Source organism: Ruditapes philippinarum, unplaced genomic scaffold (assembly GCF_026571515.1).
Source record: "Ruditapes philippinarum isolate M1 unplaced genomic scaffold, ASM2657151v2 ctg7423_1_1_1_1, whole genome shotgun sequence".
Lineage (NCBI taxonomy): Eukaryota > Metazoa > Mollusca > Bivalvia > Venerida > Veneridae > Ruditapes > Ruditapes philippinarum.
This window is the reverse complement of record NW_026852517.1, coordinates 57,084-71,051: the sequence shown is the minus strand read 5'-3', so window position 1 is coordinate 71,051 and position 13,968 is coordinate 57,084. Positions and strand designations below refer to the sequence as shown.

The 13,968-nt window shown below is 32.1% G+C and overlaps 1 pseudogene; it reads left to right on the top strand.

Moving 5' to 3' along the window:
- Window positions 1-880: 880 nt before the first annotated feature.
- Window positions 881-13,282, top strand: LOC132715591 (multifunctional protein ADE2-like; annotated as a pseudogene).
- Window positions 13,283-13,968: the final 686 nt, after the last annotated feature.

Here is a 13,968-nt window from a genome sequence, read left to right as displayed (position 1 = left end):
ACTTTACACAACAATGTAACTTCTTTTTTCATAAAACCATTTTTTGATATTTTGACAAAACTTTGCTACTCAGAGTACACTTTGGGTTTGATATGGAATTTTTGGATTTTAAAAACAATGCTAGACGGTGTACAATAGTGATTCGATTCGATATGGATATTTTGACTCGGAAAATGAAAACAGTTAAGATGAAATACAATAGTGAGACGACTTGAAAAATGAAAACGAGGCTAAATTTAAAAGTTTTGCTATATTAAGATCACATGCTGCATACGCTGGAAACTCATTTGTTACTTTTCATAAGGAGTGGAATAATTACTTTTTATCGTGGAAAGTAACTCTAAGCAAAATATAATTACATTATATTTTGTTCTGGCAATTTTGCGTTATACATGTATACATGCGTTATTTGAAAATATTGATTTAAATATTATCTGTTAGCTTTCTTTGATCTTGCACATGTTGTCCTGATATTTCAACAACAAAAAAACAACAAAAAAAAACAACAAAAAAACAACAACAAAACAACAACAACAACAAAAAAAAAAACAATTATTTAGCATGATAAATTGTATAATGATATATAATGATATAATGACTTCTCTGAAAATAATTGTGCATAATTTATTTTTCTTTTATAGTTCATCATTATGCAGTATTATTACAATTTACTTATTGTATCAAATTTCTTTTCATTTTAAAGCATGATTGATTGTTTGGTACTATAATTTGTATCTTTGCGTGTCTTTACCATATAATGTCATGAATTTATTGTGTATGGCGATATAAAATGTATTGATTGACTGAAAACTTTACAAATAATATCTATATTTTGTCTGCTTTAACTATAAGTCTGTATTGTCTATATACTCGTCTGAGTGTTAGTCTGTGTCCTAATTAAGTCTATTTAAAAACCCGGAAGAAAAATATGATTTATTTTGTTTTATTATGAAATACTGAAGATCAGTGTTTGGGAGGAGTGGAATAATCAAGTGTGACAGCTACATTAAGTAGATTGATTTAAAGGTACATTGCATTTCTTATTCACCTGATTCTATCAGCATTTTAAGTACTGCAATGAGTGACAGTTAAATTAAAATTAGCCTAAACATTTTTTTTTCAGTAGCTTTTGATTATTTGTTGGCTTTTACAGCTTCTACAAAGTTACTCGTTTGGTTTTGACGATTAGTGCACTTAAAGCTGCATGCCTCCAGATGAGACAAAATAGTTTAAGAAAATCAAACTAAGATAACATATTAGATGTAACGGTTTAATTAATAATTGATTTACATATATTGTGCGATTTAAGACTGGATTTGCAGTAATTTTATCACCATATTTCTTCTGTAACCAACACAGCAAGGGCTTTTTTGTATACAGTGTATTTTGGCGTCTTTTTTTGGCAATTTACGTAGATTGTGCCGTTTTAAACGTGTAAATTTCATTCTCTGTTCAGTTCCATTATTTACTTCTTAATACATTTTAAAACATTTTCATTAAAATAAGCATAAATCTGGAGGCACGCTGCTTTTAAGTGATTTAGTACTTTGTACGGAAGTCAAATCCAACTTGGTTTACATTTTGCTACCTATTTCACATTTAAAGCTTTATTTTTTCTTTAGGTTAAAATTATTTTGTTCTAAATCCATTATAACAGCATTACTAAACAATATCCATTTCTGAAGCTAAATGTGCCTTTATCATGTTTGTAAAATTGGTATATTTAAGGTTATATTTTTGTCAATTGTCTAAGATTGTTATGTACATCTTTATCCGTGAAGTTCTGCCATGTCAAACAACGTAAACTGTTGGCTTATGGGATTGTACGAGTATGTACCTGTCTTTTTGTTAACATAAAAGCCTTTCTGTATCTTTGCAGACATCAGCCCAAACTCAAAACCAACGTACAGAAACAATCATTAAATATCGATAATAATTATGGTTGCCGAAAACTTTCGTCCTCATGATCGCTCTTAAGTGACAGACAGTAAGGATTGTGGTTGATATTTTTCCAAGAGATATTAAAGGAAGGGAGCAGTGCAATTACTAACCATGGAGATTGAAGGTTGTTTTATTTGTTTGATTTATTCGTTTATTTGAATCGTCATTATATTGTTATCTCAATGACATTTCTTATAGGTCTATCAATTACGTTACTTGTTTTCGTGAACTACAATTGCGAACTGAAGCTAACTATGGACGTTTATGATTTGAATAATGATTTTACTACACGCTGCTATATCTGTTAATTTCGTACCTATAATTTAAGAGTAAAATGTTTCTATTTTTATTCCGAAAACTTATTTTTGATATTGGTTTGTAGTTGAAGTGCTGCATCCCGTAAATTACGACATACATGTACAGTTGTATATATTATTTTGAAATTTAAATCCTTGTTAACATTGCAATTACAAGTACAGTTTCAAGATGTATTCTTTTATAGTAGTATCGTTATTGATCTACCTGATAAATTATGTAATCAAGTTAAACATTCTGTAATCAGCTAACTTTTTTCTGGTCTTTGATGATGTTTTCAGGTGTAAAGGTTGGCGTCAAGGTTGCGGAGGGAAAATCTAAGGTGGTTTATATAATACCTGAAACTCATCATGTCTTACTACACTCAAAGGATCGTATCACTGCAAGAGACGGGGAACGGGCACATGAAATGAAAGGAAAAGCAGAAATGTCCACTACTACAACATGTGTTATCTTTGAGTTACTCAACAACGCTGGTAGCTTTATGATTTTTAGCCAAATGTTCCTATTTAAATGGCTTTATATATACGTTTAATATAGTTTTATCATGTTTAATTGCATACGCATGAACGCATACTCACACACGTACGCACAGACGCAAGCACGCACGCACGCACATACATACATACATACATACATACATACATTCACACATACATACATACAAATATTAACGGTCTTGGTCTATCTGTAATAAAAACAACAACAACAGGGAAACACATGCTTCAGTACACCCTGTAGCACACGTTCTGCCTCGATATTTATCCCAGTATGGCTACGGTACTGGCTTGTATTAAGAAATAGTATGGAGACTTGATAAAATTTTCTGTAAAAAACATTCACTGTCGAGATTATAAAAACTTTTTTTGAGATCTCAGGATTTTCATTTAGACTCGGTGGATATTCTGTGCTGGTTCTAGCAAATCAAACACCTGAGACCTGAGTTTAAGCTTAAAATTCTTCATACCATTGAGTGCAGATCATTGTTGAATGTTTAAAGGGGTCTGATTGAACGCTCTGTGAGTCAAGCCAAGGAAAGGGTATTCATAGACTCTGATACATCTAGTATCAATCATGAGACTAAATATGTAAATGAGCTAGTAACTTAGTTGATAGAGCTGCGTAATAGTACAAAAAGTTTCAAGATTCCGTACCATCTAAAATACCCTAGTGTTATAACATTTATGGAACTGTAAATGTTAAAATTTTATCTAACTTGTTTCTCTGATTTTACGTCGATTTTAACACATTTTTGGTAGTATCTTGTCAGTCGGTCGTTTTTCTGAATAAATGACCAATATAATTACCAATTCCTCCGCCTTTATTCACTACTTTGGCGTCTCAATCGGACTAGATAAGTGACTTCCAACTATTTCTAAACAGCATGGTCTTTGCAGGTATTAAAACCCATTTCATCAAGCGTCAAGGGAGACAACTATGGTTACTCACCGATGTGATATGATACCTATAGAGTGGGTGACTAGAAGATTAGCCACTGGATCTTTCTTAAAGAGAAATCCTGGTGTGATGGAAGGGTATAGATTCTATCCTCCAAAACTGGAGACTTTCTTAAAGGTTTACTCTTGTTTCATACAAATAAAAAATCTGTTTATGTATGATAACGTATATAGAAACATTTGTATCCCTTAAATTTCTATTATTCTATCATCTACAAATGTATGTAACATAAATTAGAGTTTATAATATAGTCTTATAATCAAAGAAACTATATATATGAATTTCAATTTGGCAAACTGGCCTACAGATCGTCTAGTTTTTTTGTTGTTTTTTTATATGATGCCTTTTGTAAATTGACACAAATGTTCAATTTTTAAACATGATTTAAATCTTTCACGATACAGATCGGCCGAATCATGCCTCTTAAATTTTTAAATTAAAATTTAAGGGAAACAAGAAACGTAACTGTGATTGTTTGGAAACAAACTTTTATTTATTTTGCAAATGGAGAAGGGTTTGTTGACAGGAACTGTTAGAATATAGAACAAAAACGTACTTTTATTGAGTAAAATCTGTTCAATTATTTCATGTTTAGGATGACAAGAACCATGATCCTCAGTGGTCATATGAGCAGTGTATTGAGGCCAAACTGACTGCTGGACCCCGGCTCATTGGTCAGTATGAGATAGATATTATATCGAGAACAACGGTCACTGTGTTTGAAATTTTAGAGAAAGCTTGGGCGTCCTTAGGTTGTTCTCTGATTGACATGAAGGTAGAGTTTGGAATAAACCATGAAACTGGTAAATGTTACAATCTTTAATTTGCACGCGGAAACATGACTTAACTTCTTTTGAAAAGAGAAAACTATAATGCAGTAGCTAATATGTTTGGAACCCCTACAAAAGTTATATAAATTATCCCACTAGCCTCAACAATTGGCGAGCAGTTCCAAGTAACATAGTTTACATATACATACAATAAACACATCTTACAAATATTTTACTAAACTGATCACTGCCATGGGCATTATATATTTTGAGTGTAGCGTCACCTTGTCATCCTCTAAATATAGTTGTATTATGACCCGGTGTCAATTTGGCAATTTACGAGTAGTTTATATAGAAAACACATTTAAACCTTTTGAAATGTACAGTGCCAAGGGATTACACCTTTTTTCATGTAAGTTTTAAAATTTTAGCTTATCTGGCAAAACGTGATTTTGTTGTGAAAAAGAATTAATTAATTTGATTGCAGTGAATTTCACTTTTAAAATGATTAAAAAAAACATTTTTTTTATTTCCTAAAGCCATGTTATAAGAGTTTTTACAGCGTACATTATTTTTCTAGGTGAGATATTGTTAGCTGATGTCATTGATAATGATTCATGGCGTTTATGGCCGGCCGGGGATCGCCGCTTGATGAAAGATGTACAGGTGTATAGAGAGTTGAAGGAAGTCACAGCTAAAGATTTAGACATGGTCAAACGTAACTTTGAATGGGTAGCTGACAAAGTGTCTGTAAGTGAGCTATATTATTGCATTTTAGAATTATCTGAATGTTCTGTTACTGTTACAGTTACAACTTGGTCATGTCAAAAATATCATTTGGGCCCCGTCTCCTCCAAATATTAATTCGCCTAATTTACTTTAGTTGAAAAACAACTTTCCATCCCGTTTCGTATTCCAAATTTTCTGTGTTCAATTCTGTTCTGTTAATTTATAGATAATTTGTCGCTTGAAAACTGTAATGTTCTATTAGACAAGACTGATTTTAAGAAAATATGAATGCTAGAGGCATTTTATAGTACAAGTAATATCTTGAGTGTTTTAACCTAATATTGGTATGCTGAAGACGATGAGGGTGGATACCAAGAAAATAAAATTGACCTTGACCTTTAAAAGGTCAATTCAAAATGGCCGCTTGAAAATACTAAAATAGGTCATTAAAACTATGATACAATATGATGCAATTAATTATTCTTGTCAAAATCAAATGATTATTCAATATGATAAGATTTTAATGAGATTGACCACCAAATTTAGCGATTATAAGCATAATGGCTCAATTAACAGTTATATACAGTACTGTTTTACTAGCGCGTTAAGGTATAAGATTAAGATTGAAATGTTTTAATGATTTAAAAAAAGATTTTATGTTTTGTCTTGACTTATATTTAACCATAAATATTACCAAAGAATAAATATTTCGTAATAACAAATTAATATTTCGTAAAAACGAATCAATATTTCGTAATTAAGATTTTATATTTCGTTAAAACGAAATAATATTTCTAATTGGGAATTATTCTCTATATATAAATGTAGAAAATGTCACTTCAGGTGTTCCGTAATTTTCAACATTATTTGTAGCTATGATTTTTTTAAGTTGTTCATTTTGTTTTCATATATTTTGCACTTGGTTTAAAATAAATATTTAAATTTTTTTTTGAAATGTCAAAAAATGTCATTTCAATGCCATAAACACAACGCAAACCGAGACAAAAATGTTTTAGAATATATACTGCGCCCCCCCCCCCAACACCCCCCCCCCCCCCAAAAAAAAAAAAAAAAAAAAAAAAAAAAAAAAACAACAAAAAAAACAGGTTTTAAAAGAGGCAACAATAGGAATCGAACTATAGACCTCTCATACATCAGTCAATCACTTAACCGGCTGTGCTACTACGAAACCAACGATGACGTTTACATTTTTAGCAGATATGACTTTCACTAATATAAGTTTTATAGATTTATTTTATCCTTTAAATGGATTACTGATTTATCCATGAAAATTATATTTGATAATTTCACAGTGAAAATTATGATAACATAATTTCACACTTTTCAATGACAAAACTACTTTCTTAAGATTTTCCCCATGTGGTACCTCAATTTATTTTTGCTGACAATTCTGACAATGTCAGGCTGTTTCGAGAAAAGCAAAGCTGAAATTGATAAATAACCTAAATGTCAAAAGTAATAAAAAGAAGAAAACTTACTTCTATTCATCTTAATTACCAATCAGGTAATATCGTCTCTTAATTTTTTGTTTGTTTTATTTTTACAGTCTGAAAAATACATTCCTCCCACATGCAAAACTGCTCTTGATGACATTTGGGCATATTTAAGTTTACCATCTTGTTTAAAAATAAGTGACTATTTAATTTGAAATTTAAAGTTAAAGTTAAAAACAAAAACAACAATAACAACACCATATTTTCATCGAGTCAGAAAATGTCTGAAACCGGGAGATTGCTACGTGTGTTTGCTATACCATGACAGCTCTCGAAAATTTTGGAATTCAGTCACGGTTTTGAGAAAATTCTACAAGAAGATTATCACATCATTCCTGGTACCCTCCAATAAATTTCCAGGATGTCTTAAAGTAACAGCAAAGTTATTTTTGCAAATATTACTTGTAAAAAAATGAAGTGATATTTTCTTTGACCATATATAAAAGTCACGTGGGTTGGCTACATAGTAGAGGTGTTAAAATATAATTGTAATACACCTTTTGTTAGCCATTGAAATAGTGTTTTATGTATAAAGGATTTTCAAAAATGGTTATTATTCAGAGCGGGCGCAATGGTGCAGTGGTAACACTGTCTGCCTACAAATCAAGGGGTCGTGAGTTCGATCCCCCGCTACTCCACTACAAGACTGACAAAACCAGGACATAGACACAGAATGACGGTAACGATAGAAACAAGAAAATACCTTAACGGAGCAGAAAACAAGTAACCAAGTACAAGACCGAAGACGACGACCGATAAGAGGATAGAACGGAGACAAGCACTGACAACAAGCGAACAGAAACGAGGACCGATAGAAACAAGAAAATACCTTAACGGAGCAGGAAACAAGTACCGAAAGTACACGACCGACAACGACCGACAACAGAAGGAAGAACGGAGACAAGAACTGACAACAAGCTAACAGAGGCGACGACCGATAACGAAATAACAGGACAAGCACCGATAACAAAAGAACTGACAACAAGACAACGGAGACGGGGATCGATAACAGAGACGGAAACCGATGACAGAACAACGGAGACCAGGACTAATTACAGAAGAAAAGAGACGAGAACCGATGACAGAATAACGGAGGCCAAAGACGAGAACCGATAACAGAAAAACAGAGACGAGACCCGATGACAGAATAACGGAGAAGAACAAAGACGAGAACCGATAACAGAACAAGACAGGGACCGATAACAGAAGAACTGACAACAAGACAACGTAGACAGGGACGAGGATTGATGACAGAACATCTAACAACAAAAAAACTGACACATCCAATAACAGAAGAACTGACAACAAGAGAACTGCGACGAGGACCAATAACAACAAAACGAAAGTCACGACCACTTAAAGAGGAACTGACAGCAGAGAAATGCGACGAGAACCTATAACAGAAGAACGAAGACGACGACCGATAATAGAAAAACGAACACCAAAACCCAAGACTACTCAGAGAAATTAATTAATGTATATTTTGCATGCACACGTTTTAACCCCTCACTAGCCACTCTATATGCGTTCATAGAGTCCCAGATAAAATACATGAAAGCTCTATATCTAGCAGATAGGACAGGAAAGAGTGTAGTGTTCGCTGCGTAAATGCCTTTAAGATTTCAGTACTATCTTTAATATAACTTCTATATTACTATTATATTGGCCTATAGAAAAAATGTCTGCCATCTTGGATTTTTCGGCCATATTGGATTGTTTTTTTACATGCTTTGTGACAAATTTCAGGCTTTTCCTTTCCTTAAAAGTTTTATTTGATCTATCATCCATTTATGATAAAGAAATTTGGCGGCCATTTTAGTGGTCATTTTAAATGGCCATTTCAATGGTCAAGATCAAGTTTTTCAATTTGGTATCCACCTTTATCGGATTCAGCATACCTTAAATAGGTAAAATACACCAAGATACCACTTGTACTACAAAATGCCTCTAGCATCTTATAGGGAGCCAAATTCTCAAAATCAGTCCTGTCTATATCTCCAAATTTTCCAAAAGCAAGTTAAATACACAATTTTGTTCGTAATGGACTGTTCTATCTCCTTGGCATGTTATATTAGTGCTTCAGAGCTTCATAAATGAATTACAACAAAACCATCATGTTCTAACTCCACAAATTCAGTATGTTTTGATAAATAGACTGTTCTAACTTATTGGAGCAATCATATGATCGATAAATGTCTTGTGACCCGTGGGGGCATATGTAACAAACTGTTCTAAATCCAAAGTACCTTATCAAAACATTGCATTAAATCACGTGATGGCAGGACACCCGCCATGTTGTACGAAACATTTTGAGCTAGCTGGTTATAAAACGTTTGCTGTTTATTCATATATTTGTACTAAATGTAAGTATTGAATAATATTATGTATTCATAAATTTACTCCAATCATCGGCATTTTATTCTTAAGTCCTATGAATTAACTGCATGTGATTAAACAGGAAAAAAAAACTATCTTGATTTGCAAGTAATTTTTCGGATAGAAACAACTGTGACAAACAAATTCTTAAATAGGAAATGTTTATAAGTTCTAAAGTTTTTTTAATTTAAGGCACTTAATGTCTCAGAAATCATTTGTTTTCTTTTAAACAGGCAAATATGAGTTTTAGAAATTGTAAGTTACAAATAATAAACAGCATACTAGATACTTTTCGCATGAATAATACTTATGAATGCTAAATTCTCTTTATAATAAAAGTAGCAAAATGTCAATAAAGTATAGTATTTTGACTTCCATTCAAAATACTAAATAACTGTAACTGTACTAATGCAAATAAGAGATTGTTTAAGTTACTGGCCAATGTGGAACTTTTTTTCTGGAAACTATAACAAAACTCCAAATATAAAGCTTTTGGGAGATAAAGATAAAAGCATTTCACGGGCACAACGGGCCTGTTAGAAAATTTATAGATATTAAGCGTTTATATACAATTTATGTTTTAGAATGCATTAATGTTTTATAAGTAATAGATTACTTCAAAGTAAAACCATTATAAAGCAAAGTCAGAAAGAAGAAAACTATTCTTATACGTATATTTAGTTTGTCTTGTAATTTGTCTTTGAATTTCTGAATGTATATATATATGACATTATGTTTGTAATGTTTTGTTCACGGACAATCTTTAAATATGACATTTTTCAAATATAAGTCATGCCTTCTAGCAGATATATTTTCATTGCCTACTTAAGTTATAGCAACAGTTTTTTTCATTCCTACCATTAGAAGAACTTCTTACGAACACAAATAGAACGTGTAAAGCGCATTACAATATCATTACTACTATTTCAACCTTTTGGGAGAAATTTGAATTTGACCATCTTTTGAATTTTCATGAAAAAAATTCTTTAAAGATTTGTCCAGCATTCTAGAGGAATTGAAAGTTTTCTATTCCCGTTTGTGTTTACAGCTTTCTTTTTCTAGACATTGAATCAATTTGAAGGTATTAAAGTGTCTGGCTCAAGTAATGAAAATATAGATAAAAATGTCTACAAAATTTATGTGGGTATTTTATCTTTATTTATTCATATTATTGTTTTAATGTCATTTAATAATGTACTGGATCAAAGTATTTTAATAAAATTTCAAATGTCATAGGCTAAATAGTGTGGTTTCAAAGACTTATAATCAAGGGATAATTAGTCGAAAACATTTTTGGCAGCCTTTTAAAGATAGAACATACTGTTTTATGTGACATAAATCAATTCAACTTAAAAGACATAATATTCTAAGTCACATTAAACACTTTGATTTTAACATTTTTTAAAAAAAGTTACAAGGACTGTTCTATCTCCAAATGTTTTATTAGGTTTTTAAGCAAGGAAATATTAAAATCCACATATCTTTAACGATATTGAGTTGTTCTCTCGACAACACGTTTAGTAGTTTTTAAAAATCTGACAATAAATGAAAAAGTTATGCAATACTAAATCTTTACATGCTTTTTTCTCAAAAACAACAAAATGGCACATAGAACAAAACGTTTTTCAAGCGACGAAATTTATTTGTTCACTCATTTTTTCGTTTATTGATATTATTTGGTATTTTGAAATTATTTCGTATTTTGAAATTATTCCTAAACTGATAAATGGTTTCATCCACACTGTACAAGTATTTTTAAAGATATTTAGCGTAGGAAGGGCTTTAACTAAATTCTAAAATCGTAAAATAATTTACAATGTCAAAGGAACTAAAATACTGTCATTTATGTAAACTCTTTAAATTTTAGTGCCCCCCTTCCCTAGTATAGTCGGACCATGCTTACCACACTCTTATACTATTGAATGCTCTATTAAATATTCTATGTATCTTGTTTATACATGTTCATCTTTTAATATTCACATACCAAGTCATCAATTTTTATGGAAATTTCAAAGTATATATTGACATAATAGCGATCAATTCAAACTGTGATCCGCACCGGTTGGTATGCACTGATCTCGTCACCACTAGCAGTCTTTGAGTTGAGTTAGTTGTTACTTATGTCCCCAAACAACGGAAAGTTCCATATTCAAAGTAAGCCATGTCTTTATTCAAATTATGTAAATGAAGGGTTAATTTTTTATTACAGCAGTTATCACCATCGTCCCATGTCCAGGCAGTTGTGTTTATGGGTTCTCCAGTATACATGGCTCACTGCGAGAAGATACGGTCTGCTTGTGAGACGTTTGGTGTACCTTGTGAATTAAGGGTGTCGTCTGCTGACAAAGGGTGTCATGAACTTCTGAATATTTTAGCTCAATATGAAGGTATACCTACTCACTTGCATTTGTAAGATACCATTATAACTGGTGAATTGTAAGTACCAACTCAACTAGAGAATAGTGATAAAGTTTATTTTTGGTGAATATCTTCCTTAATGGTTGTACTTTGGTGAACTGCGGATGCCTGTTGTTCACAAGCCTGATTTAATGCACCATTTTCTATCAATTTCTTAAGTCTTTGATTTTGAAAACAAAAAATATATTATACTAAAAGGAAATAAGCGAAACACCATGCCAGCTTAAATAATTTGTTTATATAAAGGGACCGTGGTTTAGTAGTAAAAGTATCTCCCTCTGAAACCAGGAATCGTGTGCTTAAGCCCTAATTTGGTCCCGACCATATTTCTTTGTACTTTTGGTTCCAAGAAACTGGATCGAAAGGACTTAATAAAAATTGCATTTATTTCACAATCAAGCTTAAAATAACAATTTTAGCTAAATTAAATTTAAATATTTACATATATAAGAATAAATGTATGTTGTATAATTTGGAAGATGATTTTCAGGTGAGGGTATACCTACTGTGTTTATTGCTGTAGCCGGAAGTAGTAACGGGCTTGGTCCGGTTCTATCTGGTAACGCAATCTGGCCAGTCATTAACTGCCCGCCAGCTGACTGGGTAGCTGAAGATATCTGGTCATCACTAAGAGTACCTACAGGTATGAGTCTGTCCTTTGTCTTATTGGTAACTGTATTTCTTGAATAATAACTTAATAAGTAATAGAAAGAGCATCGAAACACGAGGATATCTCATTTGTACGAGGGGGCACAGTCCCCGAGTATAAATCAGATTGCCGAGTGTTTTGATATTCTTTCTCTTTTGTATCATAAAAACACGTTCCCTGTACACAATATGAAACCCCATACAAAAATAACTAATGAACGAGCATCTGAATATAATATTTTTTATCGTTTTCCCTTTCTCTGTCGTCACAATATGCAAACCCCAGACAAAACGTCCCCAAACTATGATACAATATTAATATTAATGTTTAGAAATAACTAAAATTGCATATAACGCCTTTCTCAAAAATGGCAAATACTAGTATTTGAAGTAAATTGTGAATCCTGTATGAACATGTAGTAAATGTATTTTTCCCGTGACTTAACCGAACAGAATACAGATAAGAAGAACAAAACAATTTATCTTTACTTAACATTCGACCTAGAATTTCTTGCTTTTCTATGAGTTACCTATACAGCTGGATTAGAAGGTTTGTGTTCTACTTGGGTGTATGCTCTGAAATAATGCCTGGTAGGAAGGGCACCAGAGGTCTTCTTCCAATAGTAAAGCTGAAAAGTCGCCAGATTCGCTTAATATTGTCGGTATGACTAAAATACAACACACATTAATCAATGAAATAGTTTTTTTTTATTCTAGCAAGAAATGGAAATTTAGGAATTTCTTTCAGAAACTTAGAAAAACAATGTTTTTTTTCCAGCTTTGGGTTGTACAACAGTCACCTCCCCGGACGCAGCTGCCCTTGCTGCAGTACAGATTCTTGGTCTCAGTGATCATATTATATGGTCGAAGCTACGAGCAAGACAGCTCAATACCTGGATAAACTTAAAGGAGGCAGACAAGAAAACGAGGAATTAGATGTGATAAAAACTTCCTTTTGTTTCCCATGATCTCAAAAATAATTAACTAGCTAGTCCAAGGAATATCAAGCCTTACCCGCGTTTGTGTTTTGACATTTGTGTTGTTTCTTTTAACAAAGATTTCTTTAAATGACTTGAATTTGATACAAATTATATTAAAGTTGTACAAGAGTTAGATTTATTGTTTATTTATATGGTAACATTCCATGTTTACTTTGGAAAATTATATATTATGTAGAAGTCCAACCTGGAGTACTCAGTAGGTAGGCATTTCTAATGGACTTATTTCAGTTTTTATATAGAAACTTGCCCTGATCCTTTCAGAAAGGAACAGGACAGTATCTATTTTTAGAGTACAGATTTCACCACAGCAGCACCATAAAAAATGAGGTGGCGATAATTGTCTTGGATGTTATAATTCTTAATATATTCAGTTGTTTTTAAGAAGTCATCTCTGAATTATTAATAAAACAACTAGACAAATCAAGAATGATCACACCCTAACACAAAAATAAAACGTAAGTGGTTTAATTTCTTCATATTTCGTATACCTCAATATTAATTTGTGATACAAGTTTAAATGATTCAGTTCATAGCCAGCCTCCGTGAAAATCGATAGCTCCGTGAAATTTAATTATACACAAATGCACACAAAATAATAAAAAATGCATGCATATTGCGCTCATCTTGCTGATGGCAACTGTTTTTACGACCCGTGCAGACCTTGAAAATTCATCTTATCGCGATTTCATCATCGAGCCATCGTATTTTCATCATCGTAACATCGTCCAAGGTCTAACAAATAAAACATTTTTCAGCGATACTTAACTCGAAAATTTATTTACAATTTTCCGTAATATA